Source organism: Sitodiplosis mosellana, unplaced genomic scaffold (assembly GCF_009176505.1).
Source record: "Sitodiplosis mosellana isolate CC-2019 unplaced genomic scaffold, AAFC_SMos_1.0 Smas_scaffold_1, whole genome shotgun sequence".
NCBI classification, from domain to species: Eukaryota; Metazoa; Arthropoda; class Insecta; order Diptera; family Cecidomyiidae; genus Sitodiplosis; species Sitodiplosis mosellana.
Window position 1 is genome coordinate 17,721,837 of NW_022595244.1, and position 18,854 is coordinate 17,740,690.

General features: G+C 36.1%; 2 protein-coding genes across 13 annotated transcripts in view; one reads left to right on the forward strand and one right to left on the reverse strand.

Moving 5' to 3' along the window:
• LOC129580571 (uncharacterized) overlaps positions 1–16,171 on the reverse strand; it is a 50,949-nt gene extending 34,778 nt beyond the window's left edge. The window contains exon 1 of the mRNA XM_055471142.1: positions 16,162–16,171. The gene's annotated coding sequence lies outside the window, so the exon portion shown is untranslated. The remainder of the gene's footprint in view (positions 1–16,161) is intronic.
• LOC129580406 (protein winged eye) overlaps positions 1–18,854 on the forward strand; it is a 74,242-nt gene that overhangs the window by 15,506 nt on the left and 39,882 nt on the right. For 11 of the 12 annotated variants that reach the window (XM_055470798.1, XM_055470896.1, XM_055470827.1 and 8 more), the window contains exon 2: positions 11,284–11,322. The exons of the other annotated variant lie outside the window; for it this stretch is intronic. The gene's annotated coding sequence lies outside the window, so the exon portion shown is untranslated. The remainder of the gene's footprint in view (positions 1–11,283; positions 11,323–18,854) is intronic. 12 annotated transcript variants of the gene reach the window in all.

Genomic DNA, 18,854 nt, shown 5'->3' on the forward strand with positions numbered 1-18,854 from the left:
GTTTTTCCACATTTTGGTTTATTATTTCGTAAAAATCGTTGTCGTCTGGAAATTACGAAGCTGACTATGGTCTTCAGTTCACTGACATTAAACAGTAAGAGTTTGTGATGTGAACAAAAGTTTGGTCTCTTCCAAAAGTTCAATCGTTGAGTGCATCGATGCAATGGGGCGGCCGTGTCTCGAGAGCTATGCTCAGTTGCGAATTGTATTTGTCGCCAAAATTCCATTCCGTATATTTGTCCATAAATCAAATGCGGGACTCGACAAAGAAACACACTATTCTGACTTCATTCGCAAATGCACTCAATGTAATTGAAGTGCTAAAAGATTTAAAGTTAAACCAAATGCTGACAATCACAGAGGCCCACAGCAGCAACAGCAAACGCAGCAACAACGCCCGAGAAACGATTTCTTCATGATGCCACTTGAGTGCATATAATGTCGCCAGGAAAACCAATTTGCCTGTGCTGAAACTTCCATTGACGGTGCCGCGCTTTACGTGTACACGCCATTTGTTTTGAGCATTTTGCAAATAAACACCATTGCTCGAGCAACAGTCGGTGGAGCAGCAGCAGCAGCAGCAGCAGCCGTACAGAAAAAAAGAGGCGCAAAACAAATAAAATACATTTGAAAATGTGTGTTTTATTTAAATTTTTCTAAGTCCAACTTGATTTATCTACACCCATTCACCATTCGGTGTTTCGTTTTTCTCTCACTCTGTCGCGCACAACACTTATTCATTCTATGTTCGGCGATATGCTTGCCATATTTCTCAATGTTTACTGTTTGTACCACAGCTATTTTTTTTTTCTCGACGGCGTACACACACCGTGTACCATTTTATAGCCAGAGTGTAGCCAATGGACGCATTAAACTACATATTTGCATTTATTCAAATGATACATGGCGGTATTTATTTATGTTCGCACAATTTATGGGAATCCCAAATTCATTTGTTTTTAGCCTCGTTAGATTTTGTGGTACCACCAATTTTATTCATGGGGTAGGCTAATGTACACAAATTACCAGCGTTGCTTCTTTTTTTCATCATATATTTCGATGAATGTATGGCTTATACAAACTATATGCAAATGTTAAATTACTCTTAAACTCTTGAACAAGTGCAAAACTCAATATAAAATTTTCCATCACAAACCAATATGGACCATTTATTAAAAGTTTTGAAGCTAGTCTGGAGCAGCTCTTGCTTAGCAGGTACTTATAGAGTGGATTTTTTCCATTCATGAAGATTTTGAAAGATCTATTACAAGTGGTTCTATGCTCTTACATTCGCTATAAGTGAAAAATCAATTTGAGTTGGATGAGCCAGTGACATTTCTCTTTTTTGTCATGTTATGATGCACACCACTTCATTCTGAGCTCATCAGCTCTAAATACAAACAACATCTTTGAGAAGCTTTTCTCTTTCACATAGCGTTAAATTGAATATTTCTGCGAGTCAAATCCCAAGATAGACAAATCTTTTTAATGGCCTTAGGAATTTCTACAGGAGATTTCTTTCATCTCACACTTGTATGTGCCTGTGCATTCTGATAATGTGTTCGGTTATAAAATAAATTCTTCAATTTTCAAATCTAATATAAGTCGGAAAAGATGAACTAAAAGCAAAAGAAAAGAGCATTTTTATCCGGCGCTATCATAAAAATGAAGACTTGATTGTGTAGGCGCTTTGAGCACTTCTACACACATCTTAGACTGTGTTCATAACTCAAATGGTCACTGCTAACTGCATCATATGTGTTCGGAATATCTTTTTGTTTTGTTTTGTTTTGTAGAAAATGAAAAAGAAGATGAAATCGAAGAGAATTTCCTTTCAATTCCGTTTTTCCATTTTTATCCCGTAATAAAACTCATTTTTCGGTTGCCACATCGAAGGCGCTCTTTAAACCCCCGAGAATTTTCATCTCATTTCACACTGAACTCCTCAGCCAGAGCGGTCAACGAGCGCTCGTTCGTTCGTTCGTATGCGAACATGTTCGTTTGTTCGTTCGTTCGTTCGTAGAATCTACGAACATGTTCGTTCGTTCGTTCGTTCGTTCGTAGAATCTACGAACATGTTCGTTTGTTCGTTCGTTCGTTCGTAGAATCTACGAACATGTTCGTTTGTTCGTTCGTTCGTTCGTAGGTAAAATTTCATTTTTTTTTCAAACATAAAATTTTCTTATTTCTTAAAAAAATATAGGAATGATCCTATGTACTCAATACTGTAAGCACTGTAATACTGTAATTTTCAAGTTGTGAACATTATTTTCGCACAAAAAATTGAACGAATATTTTTTTGAGTTTCCACTTGCACAATTGGATGCATAATAATGCAATAAGCAATAATAATGCTGGTTTCAAATGTTGTGAAACGAAGAAAGTGATGCATACGGAGAGAGAGATAGAAAAAGTGACAAAGACAGTGTTCATCTCTTTTTGCCAAGTATGGTGTGCACATTTCAGATTCGTCTTGTTGCTGTGATATCATGAAGCACGTTGTCGCTCGAACTGTGTGTGTTGTACGATCACAGAACAAAACATTGTCTAAACGTATAACTGTTTTGCACGTGGCGATTTAACACAGTGCGTAAAACACACACTGTTTGAACGTCCATGTGATTTAAATCATCACTGCAACAAGTCTCTCTGAATTGCACACCATAAATGACAAAAAGAGATGAACTTTGCTGTCTTTGTCATTTTTATCTCTCTCACTCTCTCTCTCTCTCTCTCTCTCTCTCTCTGTGTATGCATTACTTTCATCATTTTACAACTTCCACGTTCATGTCCAGCTAATTATCATATCATTCTATTCTCGCCAGCGGACACACAAACCACAATGAGTGAAAGTAAGATTTTCAGCGATGTTTTTTGTTGAGTGAAGATGTTTTTAATTAGTTTTATGCATTCAATTGCGCAAGTGGAAACTCAAAAAAATATTCGTTAAATTTTTTGTGCGAAAATAATGTTCACAACTTGTAAATTACAGTATTATAGTGCTTACAGTATTATTGAGTACATAGGATCATTCCTATATTTTTTTAAGAAATAAGAAAATTTTATGTTTGAAAAAAAAATGAAATTTTACCTACGAACGAACGAACGAACAAACGAACATGTTCGCAGATTCTACGAACGAACGAACGAACGAACGAACATGTTCGTAGATTCTACGAACGAACGAACGAACGAACGAACATGTTCGTAGATTCTACGAACGAACGAACGAACAAACGAACATGTTCGCATACGAACGAACGAACGAGCGCTCGTTGACCGCTCTGTCCTCAGCGAACATTTTTTACTGGATTTTTTTTTAAGACAACCGGACGTGAGTTTTCGTCAATTCGCTTTCGAAAATTTGACTCTCAAATGAATAGGAAGTCTAGTCATTTTAATATAGCAAAATCCCTAGCGAATATCCACAATTTACCATTGTCACCCATGAATAATGTAAAATCGCTAGATTCTATATGCGTTGAAAGTGGATGAAATACATGCTATGAAACGCATCATTACCATTATTAACAATTTTTCAGATGTTTTTGTCGATTCAATTGAAATCGAATGAAGTTTTTATTATGTAAGTGTGCATGAACCGGAATAAAAAATGCACGTACAGATTTGGTGGAAGCCTACCGGCTCAAGTTTGTAGCAGTATCATTAGTCTACCGAGCACAAAAACAATTATTTTTCCTTGCTCAAGCATAAAAGCAAATCTGATTTATCATATACTCCAAAAAAATCTTTATGAAATCGTCTTGTGTGCGAGTCAGAAATTTAAAATAATTTGTTAGATTTACGACTCAGAGCGAATAGCGTATCCGCGTGCATGACTCACATGCCACAACGATGAACTAACTCAATTTATAAGACGTCGTACAGCGAAAACTTGATGTGTTACACAGAGAAAAAAAAAACCGTCTTTCGCTAGGATGCAAACACGCATGAGCTCCGTTTCTATTACAAACTAATCCGATATACGTTTGCTTCAAGTATTTCGATGTATGCGCGTCTCCAGTGCACAAATACACATGTATTCATTGGGCCCTTCAGTTTAGTTGGGATAATAGCTGTCGTTCACAGAGAAAGTTTCACTTGATGCATACAGAATACCTATTCACAAGTGGCTGTGTCGATGAATGAATTCGAAATAGTGAAATAAGCAGTTGAGTACACAAACCGAATGCTGTTCGACAAATGAATAGGCTTAGGGGAAGAAGCGAGCAGAACGAGATATGGGAGACGCATCAGACTCATCCATTCAGTCTTTTGATATGCATTGCGTTTACGCCAGCCGTCGCCCGATTCGTCTCGAGTGATGTTTTCAACAGATCTTTTTTTTCTCCATATTTTTATTGTACTTCTTTCACCATTTGTTCAATTAAACAAGTCAACTAGAAATCCTGATATTCTGTGAAACATTTTAGTTCAGCCCAAAATCAGTGGGTATACAATTTGCCTAGAACCAAGTTGACGCTGAATTTTCCAACTTGAATTCAGGATTTCTATTTGGGGTACCAAAGTTTGAGGACATAAAATCAATCAAAAACCGTAATATTGCCTGGAACAGCGAAGCAATTTCAATTCAAAACGGAATGTAAACCAACCAAGGCTATGCAATATACCTTTTAATGGATAAAATAAATTTTAGTGTCGTCTATTTACATTCCTTTTGTAGTGCGTAGAGCGTGTATTTCCTTAAATGATGTTCTCAGTTTCGTGTTTATATTGCCAGGTTGTCTGTGCTGTGAATCAAACACATGTATTCTTTGAATGGAACGTGTTTCTGTGCCTTATTTCTTGCACTCGTTTCTAATACAAATCCGAACCAGGATGTACGATTCTGACTCGAGTTGATGACTAACATTTAACAAGGGTTTACACTTTCTCTTACAGTTCACTGATTAAAGTTAGCCACAGGCGCATCAGATAAATTTGTCGATTCGTTTGAGTTGCCGTTTGCAAGCAGACTATTGCACACCCATATCATTTTATGTGTTTTCTTTGGTCTTATCATCACTTTCGATTGAACAAAAAAATGTCGTTTGAAGTTGAACACGGAAAACTTTTTTTTTATGCATTTCTTTCAACAGCAATAACTTCAATCTTTCAAACGTTCATTTGTCTTTGGGGAGACAAAAATCATTGTTTACTTTGCTATTATTGTGCAAAATAAAAATTCCATATAAAATGGAAGTGAGTTCCTCAATCATATGGACAAAGTGTTGTAAGCACGATTCTGGAACACCAAAATAGAAACCATTCAATGTCAAGTTAAATATATCAGTACTTTAATTCCGTTTCCATGGAAGCGAATCAGTACAAACCTAATAAAAACTAATTTGTGTTCGTTGATCTTGAAATTTTAGTTAAAAATAATGAGAGCAGATTGGAGGGAAATTATAATGAAAGTGATATTTAGAAGTGGATTATAAATGAATCCTCCTTTTTATCCCCGAAAATAAACCATTTTTATATTCGTAAATAATTGCCGATGGGCTTCATTCCGTCATTAATTGCCTAGCAACAGATACCTGTGGTTTGTGCTGAGTCTTAGCATTGAATCTCATAGAAACAAACATGTGTTTTAAGATTGCTGAGCATCTCAGCATTTCGTAAGGCACGGATATATCCGAGCATATCGACGACGCATACTGTATAATACAGTGGCGTGTGTTACTACGTGCAGCCGCAACGACTCGACCGAAGTATGTTCAGTTGATGTGGCTGCACGCAGCAACAACATACACATTCCGGTCGAGTCGTTGCGGCTGCGCGTAGCATTGCACGCCACTGTATGCGTCGTCGATATGCTCGGATATATCCATGCCTTACGAAATGCTGAGATGCTCAGCAATCTTAAAACACATGTTTGCATAGAAACTAAAGATGGCGCCCCATTTTGTGATTCCCTACGATGTAACTAATATAGTTATACATCGTGACTTAATCACAATTATATCGGCGATAAGGCCAGATCCACGAAGAGAATGACGACGATAATAAACATAAATCCTCATTTCGAATGTATTTATTCGGATTAGAGCAGTTCTACGATTGCCTTCATTTCAATATGTTATTTAATACCGTCGTATTGCAGCAATTTATTGACAGACTAGATAGAAGGGAGACTTACGAAAATGGATGTTCAAGCTTAATTATCGCTGCAGATGGTTAAATTTTGGCTCGTGCTCAGAACAATAAATTGGGCGATGTCCAGCGTTTTTATTGCTTGATGCCTAAAGTATTGGAAAATTTTCATCAGTCAAAGTGAAAGCCTTTCACTCGCTTTTCTTAAGCAATTTGCACGTTATTTAGCTGAATGTGAAAAAAAATATATACGGCTTTGTTTCAATAAGATATATTGAACGTTTACTTAATTTTCATTTCAAAGTGTCGGCACTTTTTTGTGTGTATGAAAATGTGAACATCGTTCCAGTCGCACGCAACAGAAAAAAAACACGTATTAAAAGGAAATAGAAATTGAAGTAGCGACGGTTTACAATGTGGCATGCAATGCACCTTAGGCAAACAGTCACAATGACCCAAACTATCCGTCGGCATTAACACCTTTCTCTCAATTTTTCTTGCGCAGTGCAGTTCGATTGTGCTCGATGTTCTTTTTATAACGAAATGAATAGAAAGAGACAGATATGCCTGCAGTAATCAAACTTCATAACATCCTCTATCGCTTATTGACTATCAATCACCCTCTTGGCATATCGTAATTGAAACATATTTCTTCATTCCAAATTAAAATGATTGCGAGAAATTCATTGACAACTTGAATATTCTTCCGACAAAAATACAAGTCGGACACTTCATTAACACTTTAAACAGCAGTTGGAATATTAGGTTTTTTCCGCTTGAAATTCTTGCAAAATTCATAGAATAATGCAAAAAAAAACATGATTATAACTATGATGCGGAAGTGAAAGGAAATGGAAAAACCATATAAATGGCGGAGCACTTAGTTTTGAACGTGAGGCCATCGGATGGCAATGATTCGACAAAAGTGCACATTTTGTAAGAACATTCAACCCACTCTCGCTGTCGTTCTTTCACCATGGAGTGGCCAAACGGAAACGATTTGGCTGCATATTGAAAAGTCTTCTTCGCAGTCAGTAATTTTTTTATGAACGAAGTCAGTTTCGAGAGAAGCGCTGCGTCGTCAATTCACGTAATTAGAGTGCATTATTTGTGGTGGTTAAACTGTACAGACACCAAACATGAGCAGATACTGTTTCAATTTCACAATTGACTAAATTTCCACGAAATTTTTATCGTTGCACATAAACAACCGGGCCACATTACATTGTCATTATCAAAAGAATTTCTCCTATCTCAGGCTTCAATATTCATTTCAGACACGGTTCGGTGCATCATCTAAGTATTATGCTTTTGATTCATATATCAAGCCAAAGTGACTTGTTAGTCTCATTAACCAACAGGTACAACGATTTTTGTGGCCATAAATATCGAAACGATGGAAACATCTAAAACCAAAAGGAACCGAATCACGATGGAATGAAGAACAATAACAAGCCAACACTTACACACAGAACAAAAACAAAAGCAGAAGAAATTCATAGTCAACCATAATCATTCAGCGCCATAAGCCCGTATAAAATACGGCAAGGTTGTAAATGAAAGAAAATTGAAAATACTTGCATCATTACATAATAAAATGAACAAAATCGTGGCAATTTAAACCACCCAAAGTCGACATTCACTGTTATGATGCTGAGGTGTAGAATAAAAATGTCTGGGTACCGAAATAATTTCACTTGATCTTTTGTACAGCGCATTCAATGAAAAACGATGAGAGTCGGATAATAGCAAAAATTGTTAATGTAATAATAAAAAGAACCGAGATAGAATTTGTGGAATTTTTTTTGAATATTTTGTCAATGGTTTTGAATTTAACATGGGTTTAAAAAACGAGAAAATTTAACAGAAAATGCTTACAACATTTTATGCAGAAAATAACTGACTAGAGAGTAAAGAAGAGATTTTCCGATAGCAATTATCCAGAAACAAATGCATCTGCTTATCGTCTGAATTTCGATAAAACCATGAGATCTTTCGTGCTTTATCGAATGCATCGACAGAAAAAAACCTAGCGCCAAATGTAGAGAATTAAATTGCATACGATTCATCGTTCTACTTAAATTGCTGTATAATTACATCGATGGAAAAATTGCTCGCGCGTCTTCCTCTCGCAAATAATAAAATAAACAAGGCAGACGAACGTACGAATGTAAAATAGATACAGCAAATAGCAAAACCATTTCATTTTTCTCATGCCAATTTCGAGTCTCTTAATCATTTATTTCTTCGCTCTGTTCGTTGCTTTTTACACATATATTTATAGTACGTTGTGAGGCAAAATAAATTGCATAGCAGTGAAGCTAAATCACATAAGGGCAGATTGCAGTGAACTCTCTTACATTCACAGTCCAAAGAATACGTATTGAATGAGTACCATCAACGAGATTAATGGTTTGATGTGACACTTCGTTGAATGTGTACACAACCTATTCAACGATTTGATAAAGGCAAAACTGATAACGACAGACGAATCGACTCGTCTTCTTCCAAATACATTCGTATCAATTGACTAGAAAATACTCTTGAGCATCTAATTCAGGAGCAGCGGCATTTTATCAAAGGATGAAACAAACGATTGCACGACTTATTTCACATCGAATTTTCATTTAACAATTGCGCCCAATAAATCGTCTTAATGAACGTAAACAAGGAATACTTCAACGCTAGTGCTGTCATTTTGGAATCGATAATTGCATCAGACATTTCTATGTAGTACATTTGGCCAATTGTCCAATCTCCAGAGTTTCTAACTCAAATGTACGTTGAAATCCCAAATGCTGGGCCATGCCATTATTCTTTCCGTTGTGATTTGCCAGATTCTGTGCTCCTGTTGGTACTACTTTTCTCTCTCTCTCTCTCTCTCTCTCTCTCTCTCTCTCTCTCTCTCTCTCTCTCTCTCTCTGTGTGTGTGTGTGTGTGTGCTATTGCAAGCAAATAACTCAAATTCATTCCATGGAATATGATTGAACTAGGTGCAATAGCTCAGAGCACATATCTGTTGAAAATTCTATAATTATAAAATGACGTGGAATTTCCGCTCAAACAAGAAGTTGAAACACTTTAAAAACCACTTGCGCTGCTAATCACATAGTCCAGCTCAATTTCATTCATGTTCTTCCAGTTCTTTACATGAAAAATCAAAACTTTGCTAAAATGGTGTGCATTTTCAAATGTGAAAGTAGTTGATTACAATCTCGACAACGACCGGAAAACATCAATTAATTGTCGATTTTATTCTGTTTGTGGAAATACACTGTGTTGTGCACGGTAATATTTAGGGGCAATTTATATTCATTTGGATTTTAAATTTACATGTTCTAGTCGGGTAGGTGTAAAAACAGGCACACTTATTTTCTCATTATTATTTTTACGTCCTTTATGTGCAATATATCCCATTCATTTTTTGCTATGAATTTTTGAGTCAGAAATTCACAATTTTGGATACTATGCGCCATGCATCCCAATAAAAATGCTGCCAAAATGTGAGACTCACTGCAGATAAGAATGATGGGCCGAGAGTTTTGGCAAAACAAATGTTTGATTCGTAAATTAAGCCCATGAATTAATTTGCTCGAAACAGAGTGAAGTAATGATTATTTCGAAGGATGAGTAGCCATTTTTTGATTGTGCCTGGAATTCGCATTCGTGCGTGCTGTGTGATGCATCGGGTGGTAAATTAAACAAACAAAACTAAACAAATAAAATTCGTCGGTACATACAATTTCTGACGAAAGTAATGCAAACATGATCACGTCGTATACCTCACACATTCATTCTGACGCGTGCATAAAGGCATACGATTTAACACAAACACCCGGATGCGCATGTGTTGGAATATAAAAATGCACACATGATGATTCGAATATTAGGCGAATTCGTAAAACGGTCGAAGTTGAAGTGTGTTTCTGGGGAAAAAAAAACTTTTTCTCGGGGAGGGTCGTTGAGATATTCTCAGCACTCAGCTTGGGTGTTGTACAAGTTCATCTCCATAAGTGCGTGTTTTTATTCTCATTCGCTCTATCCTTCCGTACCAATGGTGAAATGAAAATAAAAACCGGCGTGCGAAGTGAACTGTACGCAGAGTGAAAAACGGTGCATACGAAACAAATATTCAAATAGTTGTATACAGCTATAAAATTTCCGTTGATCTTATAAGAATTTACTACATTTATACAACTCGTTTGTATCATGTGGCAGTGTGTGCTAAGCAAATAGCGAGTAGTCTTTACGATTACGGCTTAATGGATTCGGAAAATATCCAGTAGTCGTTTCACTTCGAATTACACCTACGCGTAGACATCGTAAACATTTTCTCTTTAGTTTGTTGGTCGTTTTTTTTTCTCGGTGCATCTTCGCGTGGGTCCCATTTTGCGTTCTCATTAGCATTTTGCAGACAAAAATACGAAGGAAGTCAACTAAAGGCAGACTGGAATGAACAGTATAGTAAGAGAAGGAGAAAAAAAAGAATCAAAATTGCAAGCAACTCACGGTTTGACTCTGGACGTTCAGTTTAAATCTAGCTGTATGTGGCTATAGGAAAATCTCGAGAGAAAGAGTATTGAGGAGCTTCGTTGTTTCAACAGAACTGAGTCGTGAGCATAAGAAAGAAGACGAATAAATTAAAATGGCGAAAAAAAAACTGCTTCAACATTGTTTTTCCGCTTGTTTCAATCGTCCATTGTTTCGTCATTCCTACATTGTCGGTCTCATCCTTTTTATCTATCCGCGATGCCGTAACCAACCCACTCGCTTCTAATGTTGTAAATAATAAGAGCAGAACAACGCTCAGCAAACGAATGTATATATACGTACATTAATGCAGCGGCTTTTTGCTTGTTGAGTGTGTGTTTGTGTTTTTTTAGTTGGCTCGATGTAATCTTTCGGATTCAAAATGATTCTTAACATTATTTAATGTAGTGTCAACAACACAATACATTTGCACTTTGTCGCGGGGCTTTGTCTTTGACTCTGTCGCTCAGATCAATACCACACAAATCTCTCAATGACACTTATCACGAATTTACTCCATTTGATCTGTCCCTGATACGAATGCTCGCATTTTATGTGCTCTGTGTCAAATGCCTGCAATAGAGTCTGGCCTCTTATCGAATTTGAAATATCGTGTTTTATTCATTTGCTAATAAATTTCGTTTCGTTTCGTTTCAGGTTCGTAATATTTGGTTTATATTATCCATCTTGGAATAAGTAAGCAACATTGTTATTTATAAAATTCATATTGTGAAGCAATTGCAAATCAGGGATTTTGTGAAAATATTGACCTTAAGTTTATTTGGTTAGACTAGAATACATTGTAAAATGATATCATCAGAAGATTGTCCATTCGATTTCCAAATCGTGTATGTTGCTCAAAACTCACGAAATTAATAGTTCTATCCATAGACGAGTCAAAAAAAATGGCTTTGATTTTTCATGGCGAACCATTTGTGAGCATCAGTGAGATTTCGTCCAATTTTCCTTTTGTGAGAACACATTTATTATCATCCAAACTTCTGTGTTTGATCGGTAGCAATTTCCGCCACGTTTCATGTAACTTCAAACTCATTTTTTTTCATATATCAGCCAAAAACACAAACGTTTGTCCAATCGATTTTGTTATTATTTATGGCACGCCACAATTTTAAATGAAACAAGACATTTTAATGCGTGTTTTATGCTCAGTCCATCGATTTATTTTGAGGTTATTCAACAAAGATCTGATAAAAAGTACTGTTAAAAAAAAACAAATTTCAAACATCGTCACAAAATTAACTGGTTTTCGAATAACACACAGCACGAGCAGTTTGGTGGCGAAAGCAGCCTTTGACAAAGATGAAAAAAAATCAAACAAAATTTCATTACACACACATGCCACAGCATGGTGAACGCCCATAGATAAAAAAAAAGCCAAAGAAATAAATTCACTTTTATGGCTGTTCGGTGTGTGTGCAATTTTAAACACCATTACGGGCACATGACCAATTCCACATCGTCGCACCAGGTCTTGCAAATGGCTTCCTCTTCCGAAAAAAAGACGAAATCGGTCCCAAACGATAAAATCGTACTCACACCGAAATCAATAAATCGTCAATTGGTATTTATATATATATCTGTTTGGTACGTACACAATTTTTGTGTCTCCAGTGCATGATATTGATTTTGGGTTTTCGTGAAGAACAAAACACCGAAACGGAAAAAAAAATTCAATTCAAGTCATGGCCAATGGGATACTTTTAATGCTCTTATTTTCCCCTACCGTCCATTGTTATTAATGTTATCAACGACGAAGGCTGTGTGCTTTGATTTCTACTTTTTCCGAATTGGAAAGAAAACAATATCATTCATAAAAATTAGATTAAATTTATTCGTGAGATAGAGACGAAGTACGTCGAATACAATGTAAACAAACAGAAAGTGAAAATCCGGTTTACCAACAAATATTTCTATTGTGATGAACCACCAAGTGCATGATCTCGTTGGTCAATGAAAGACATTCAACAATGTAGCTTCCTTTGAGAGCTAACGAATGGGGAAGCTGAACAAATGATTTCTGATTTCGGTTCAAATTAAAATGCATGCAGCGTGCATTAAAGTAATTGAACAAATTATTCTTTAAAAGGGTATGAGATTGATGCTTTTCGGAAATTGAACAAATATCTAAAGAGTATTTTTGAAAATGAAATGCTTTCATTCCGGGAAAATCCATTAAATAATCTTCAAATGATGATGTACACATGTTGTTGGTAGTTTGGTTGTCAGTATAGACACAACAAAATCGATGAACAAGTCAAAAATAGCAAACATAAACATAAAGGTATACTTTATCTGATTCCTTAACAAGTGCCAATAAGAAGGTGCTCAAATAACAGTCATTGTCATTGTGGCTTTTGGACTGTTCATTAAGAGCCCGACGACATCACCAGTATAGCTGTAATAAACCGGCTGTTTATTGTGATTCGTTCAGGCATCGCTATTTCTTTTAAATAAGCTAAAAAGTGTCATGAAGCAACGGTAAAAAAACGAATATCTGCACGTTTTGTTGATTCCAAAAATTCGACACAGATATTTTTCAACATGCGAAAAGTATTAATGTGAAGCTTACAGCTATAGCTTGCGGAATGTTTTCTTTCATAAAAATGCTGAGACTATTAAATGCATTTACATCACATGCTATGCTCAGCAATGGCGATATCATAATTTATTGATTCGCTTCGATGAGTTCGTCTTTGTTTTTCTCTTTCTTTTTTTAATAAACTGAACCGTCTGTTATTTTGTCTACAATGATGATACGGCGTTCGACTTCAACCTCTCGCCGAGAATATCTTTTACGTTTCTTTTCAGCTCAGCTTGTCACTCAGTATGCGCTGTATATTCTTGTTGTAACTTTTTTTTTTCCTGTTGTTTGTTTCGAAGGGAGAGACGAACTCGAGTGAAAATGACAAAAAGCAATTTTCCGTCACTTGCTTTATTTTGTTGTACGTTGTAGACGACGCCACCGCCAATAATAATCGGTGGCACGTTCGAAGTATGAGCGCATGTAGAAAAACGATAAGTTATCGATATTTCTGCATATACTTCTCCGTCATTCAACGCATCACTCGAGCAATTCATGAAGAGAGTGTGCGTTCTTTTATTCAGTCGATATATATATATATATAGTTAGGTTGAAGTTCCATTTCCGTTCACAGATTTTTGGCTGCGTATCGCTTCTTCATGTTATCTCGTTTAATCTGGATAAAAGTGAGTCTATATTCAGCAGCCGCAAAAATGACATGAACCGAAAACTTTTTTGGGGTGTTATACTGTAGATGCATGTACTGTGATCACTATTTATATTATTATTAATTGAAATTGACAGTTGGTTGCGGTGAGTGCAAAAAGTCACCATAATATTGATAGAACATTTATGAGCCATTTGCTCTTTAATCAGCGACACAACAAAATAAAGTTTGATTCAAGATAAATCTGCGTTCAGTGTATCAAGTTGATTCAATGATAAACGAGCGCCCATAGATTCATTCTTTGTCGCATAAAAACCCAGACGGGTTTTAGAAATAGAGTTTATTTGGTGGTTGAACAAAAGGAAAAACTGCGAATACATCGTCCAAAAAACACTCGCCACACTTTTATTCATCAATTTGAACGGATATTGGAATAAATTATACAATAAATATTGGAATATATCATATGACGCATATGATGCGCACTATCACATATTACATTGTATGGTTAGTTTGTATAGTTCAATTCAAACAGGTTACAATATGCATTTAACCCAAAATACAATAGAAATTCTGCAGGTGAAGGGAATTTGTGGCCGGAAAATACCGTCGTTTTTTGTGCTCGCACACATTTATCACATACACACACGCATATGCCGGGACAAACTGTAAAACCAAATGAGGATTTATATTCAATCAGTTTTCTATTACAAACTCTTCACTTGTTTGGAAACTTTTGTTTGATGAACTGTAGTGGAATTGGTTGAACATTCGGTTCAAATACGTTTTGCTAGCGATTAGAATTTGTGATATTGGCGCTATAGCTTAACTGTTATTATTGTTTCTGGGCAAATATGCGGTGGTTAAACACGAGCGCACAGCCATGGAGCCATGTAAATCCACTTTCAATAGATCCAGTTGGTACGTGGATTATTCGACGTGCTATTCACAACACATATCCATGAAATGTGTTGCAACAACCTGTCTTCCTATTATTTAATGAAAAATTCCAACCATTCATTGCGTTCGAATACATCATTTCCATGTAGCTATGATGGAACGATACTAATCTGGTTTTGAGCCACAGTCAGAGCCAGAGCTAGTGTGGTGTTCTGAAAATTATTATCATTGGCTATAAATTACATGATATCGGATCGTTACAACATCAAAAACTCGGTGTAGTAAATACAAAAAGACGGAAAAAACCGCTTCAATTCGTATTATAATTATTTTCGAATTATCAACTGTATTGCGGATTTAATATTTTATTGGAAACTTTTGAAGTTCGAATATTTTATCCAATCATGAAATCAAATGAAAAAAAAATTATAATTAATGTCACTCTCAGCCATTCATATGTCGGCAGAGAGTTTTGCACAATCGTTTCAAGTGCTTTCTACTTGAAATTCTTCATCACCCACCATTGTGGGTCCCACAGCGAAAGGTAATAAGTTTGTGCATATGTGCGTTACTTGGCTGAAGAGATTCTGGCATTTTATTGAAAATCCCAATGGGTTTTCATAAATTGTGCTATGAATTGTAAATTGGTTCGGTCTGCAAACTCGAACGCAGGAAAACTGAGAAAAAAAATATTGAGGAAAACTGAGTTGCAGATATTGGCAATGAAAAGAGTCTGTCGATAAGTGCCTCTTTTTTTTATATAAAGCGTACGTTGTGTTCTTTTTATTGCAAAATTTAAATACCATCTATCAAACGTCATGAGCAACATATTAAGAAATACGCACGAAAAATATACCAGCTTCATATTGATCTAATTAATGAAAAACGGACCAAACCATTTTCAACGCATAAACTCATGTGGCTGTAAGTGATATATATGGATATTGTTCGTCAACTAGTATGAAAAACACTTTCAACTAATAATAATGCAATGTAGAGTTTCAAATTCCTGTATGTTTCCGTTTAAAAAAATGGTTTTGAATTTTTTAGCGACTAGCATTAAATTTCATTTGACAACTGTAAAGCCAATTTAAGCAACGCAAAAGCAATTCAAACCACCACATTTCAAATGTCACATAGAATTCATTCGAAAATATGTTTTCACCATGTTCGCCGCTCGTCTAGACACTTTGCCAATACAACAAAATTCTGCAACCGACATAAAAACGCATGTATACTTCAACCGCTGTTGATTCTTTTCCTCGTCGAATTTCAGTGCTCGTTGTACATGAAATTGTCGATGTAAGTGTAGCAAATTCCATCAAGAGGAACAAATTTTAAAATTCAACATAAAAAAAAAATATGCTGCTCAAGTATACGAAACATGAAAAGGAATTTATATGCTTTTCAACGAAATAATATGGACAATATTTTCTTCTCCTCGACTTCACTCTTTCAACAGAGTGCAGATTTATGTTTGCCTTGAGACTGAGCGAAGCGAAAAAGATGTAAATAAAAGAAACGAAACGAATGCGGCATTGAAAAATGTTTTGCATTTGGTGGACAGCCAATAAAATTCTGAGTAATCCATTCTACTTGAGAGCTGCATTCGTATTGGTTTGGCGAATTATCGAACAGAGAATACCATTGCAGTAGCGATAATGTTTTAATTATGAAGCCAATTCATAAGAGTCGAAAGTTCTACTATTTTAATTAGGGAAATTATTCGATGTCTGAGACAATTTTAGCATGAAAATTACCTTTTCTTGCCAATAATTGTTATTCTTTCCCACACAAAAATGGATACTTTCAATTGAATCGTCTTTCAATTCAATACTTTCAATTGAATAGTATTTGGCGAGTTAAAAGTATTTGCTTAGTGCGTTGAAATAATTGACATTTCTCTGCAAAAAAAAGTTTTCTTTTGTAGGCATGCGTAATTACGTTTGGCATTTCAAAACTTTTCAACGAATTCTCTCCAAAACTTATCCGAATCTTTTGAATACTTGAAAACTCGAAAAATTCCGAACTTAGTGCTCAACCTTGGTTTGAAGAAAAAAAATCGTTCTAGTATTTCGATTTTATTATTCAACCAACGGAACACATTTTTTCGTACTTTATTCAATACTGGTGTATTGCTTGCTCTTTCGTCCTTTCGCATGAAATGTAGTACGATAGGTCTTCCATTTGCAATTCAAATGCTGATAATGCTTAATCTAAAAGAAAAGTTTTTTTTTTGGATATAAAAAAAAGTTATGAAGCCCCAGAACCAAACCGAATGTTCGGACATTTCATGGTTTTTCTACTCTACCTTCCATTTATGCTTCACTTGCTGGAGGTGGTTATTTGATACGTGAGTGCCATAGTCGTTTCTCTATATTCTCAAGCTTAGCTTAGAAAGCTATCTTTAAAAGTCCTAAAAACTTAGCAATTTCATGATAAAGCAAAGAGCATATAATTATAGCGCTGCTTCATCATTTTTCTACATAGCAGAAGAAGCTCTGGAACAACATTTCCCTCCGAATCTAAATTAATTTTGATTAAAAATTCTCTAATTACCTTCGAATCAAAGAAAATCCGGAAAAAAGTCGAATCACCAACTGGTGTGGTTGTCTTAAACTGCAAGTGTCTAACCCTAGTGTCTCATCCATTTGACTCCTCTCTTTTTTTGTCATTCATTTGTACATTAGCGGCCACATTAACGTTGTTTTTCAGGAGAACCTATATTCCTATGGACGAATGAACGATTCCTCTTGCTTCAATTTCAAGAATTTTATTATGAATAACATTTCTTTGTGAGTACGACAACAAAGACACTCCGTATACTTTGATTCTTCTTTCCCGTTCGTTTCTATTCACCGTCGAATGGGGAAAAAAAACTTCTACCTCTTTTGGAAAAGGTGTAGTGCCATTATCCTTGTAATTAATATAGGTTTTCCGTAACTTTACTTTATTCACCCGGAAATGCGATGAGTATTTCGGCTACCGTGCTTAATTACAACAGTTGCTCATATCCTCAATTGCACCGAGAAAACAATTAGAGAGAAATATTGAATAAAATATAAGAGAGAATTGTTAGGACAAAAAAATTCAAATGAATATTCAGCGATGGCAGAAGCGACGAGACATGAAGGAAGAAAAAATAACGACGCAAAAAGGTAACGCGTGAGCAATGCTTGTTAGTAGAAGAAAAGGATATAAATAGGCGTAAGTTTGCTGACTTACTATTTAACCATCAATATACACGTCACCGATTTCAATCCATACTGGTTCCATACCTCGTGCTCACAAAAGAGGAATGCATGAGGAAGAATCTGATGAATTTACGTCGATGGATGTGAAAATACTCGAATAAGAACGACAGAGCGAACACTTGATCTATAGGTACATGTACATATCTATAGTTTTATAGCTAGGTAGCTAGTTGTACGCTTTGCTTTTCTTTGCTCAGCGACTTGTCTTTCTTCTGTTACAGAGAGCAACGTGTGCGCTATGAATCGCATAATACACATAATTCCGTGTTTTTGCTATAGGGAATGGAACCTTTTTTTTCTCTTTTCTTGTTTCTCTCCCTCTCTATCTCTCTCTCTCTCTTTCTCCATGTCCCTCTCTCACACACAATCTCCGGTCGCTATTTTTTCACTGCTTGTTTTTCCTAATGCACTCTTTGCATCTCGCCCATACTCAATGCCGTCCGAATTGATTTGAGGTTCGTGCGTCTCGTTTTTCCACCCTCCGGTTGGAAAAATAAAACCGACATTTTTTGCTTGCTTTCTTTTATGTGCACCGGTCTTGATATATAAACTTCTGCTGTTGATGCTGCCGCCTTTTGTTGGCATATCATGAACGGAAAGCATGAGAGCATGCCACGTTTAACGGTACATCGACACACGCTGATATTGCGTTCCGTTCCATATGTGACTTTTGTGTGTGACACGTATAAATTTCCTCTCTCCCTTTCGCTCTCGCTCTGCCGTTGCCAATGCATCCCCGCAGCCGTCGAGCGTTGTGAATTGCAAACAAGCAACAACACGACATTTTCATTTAATAAAAGCCTTATGGCTGTACAATCGACGAACGGCGCAACAGAGACGGCACGATGATTTCGGGATCCTTCAA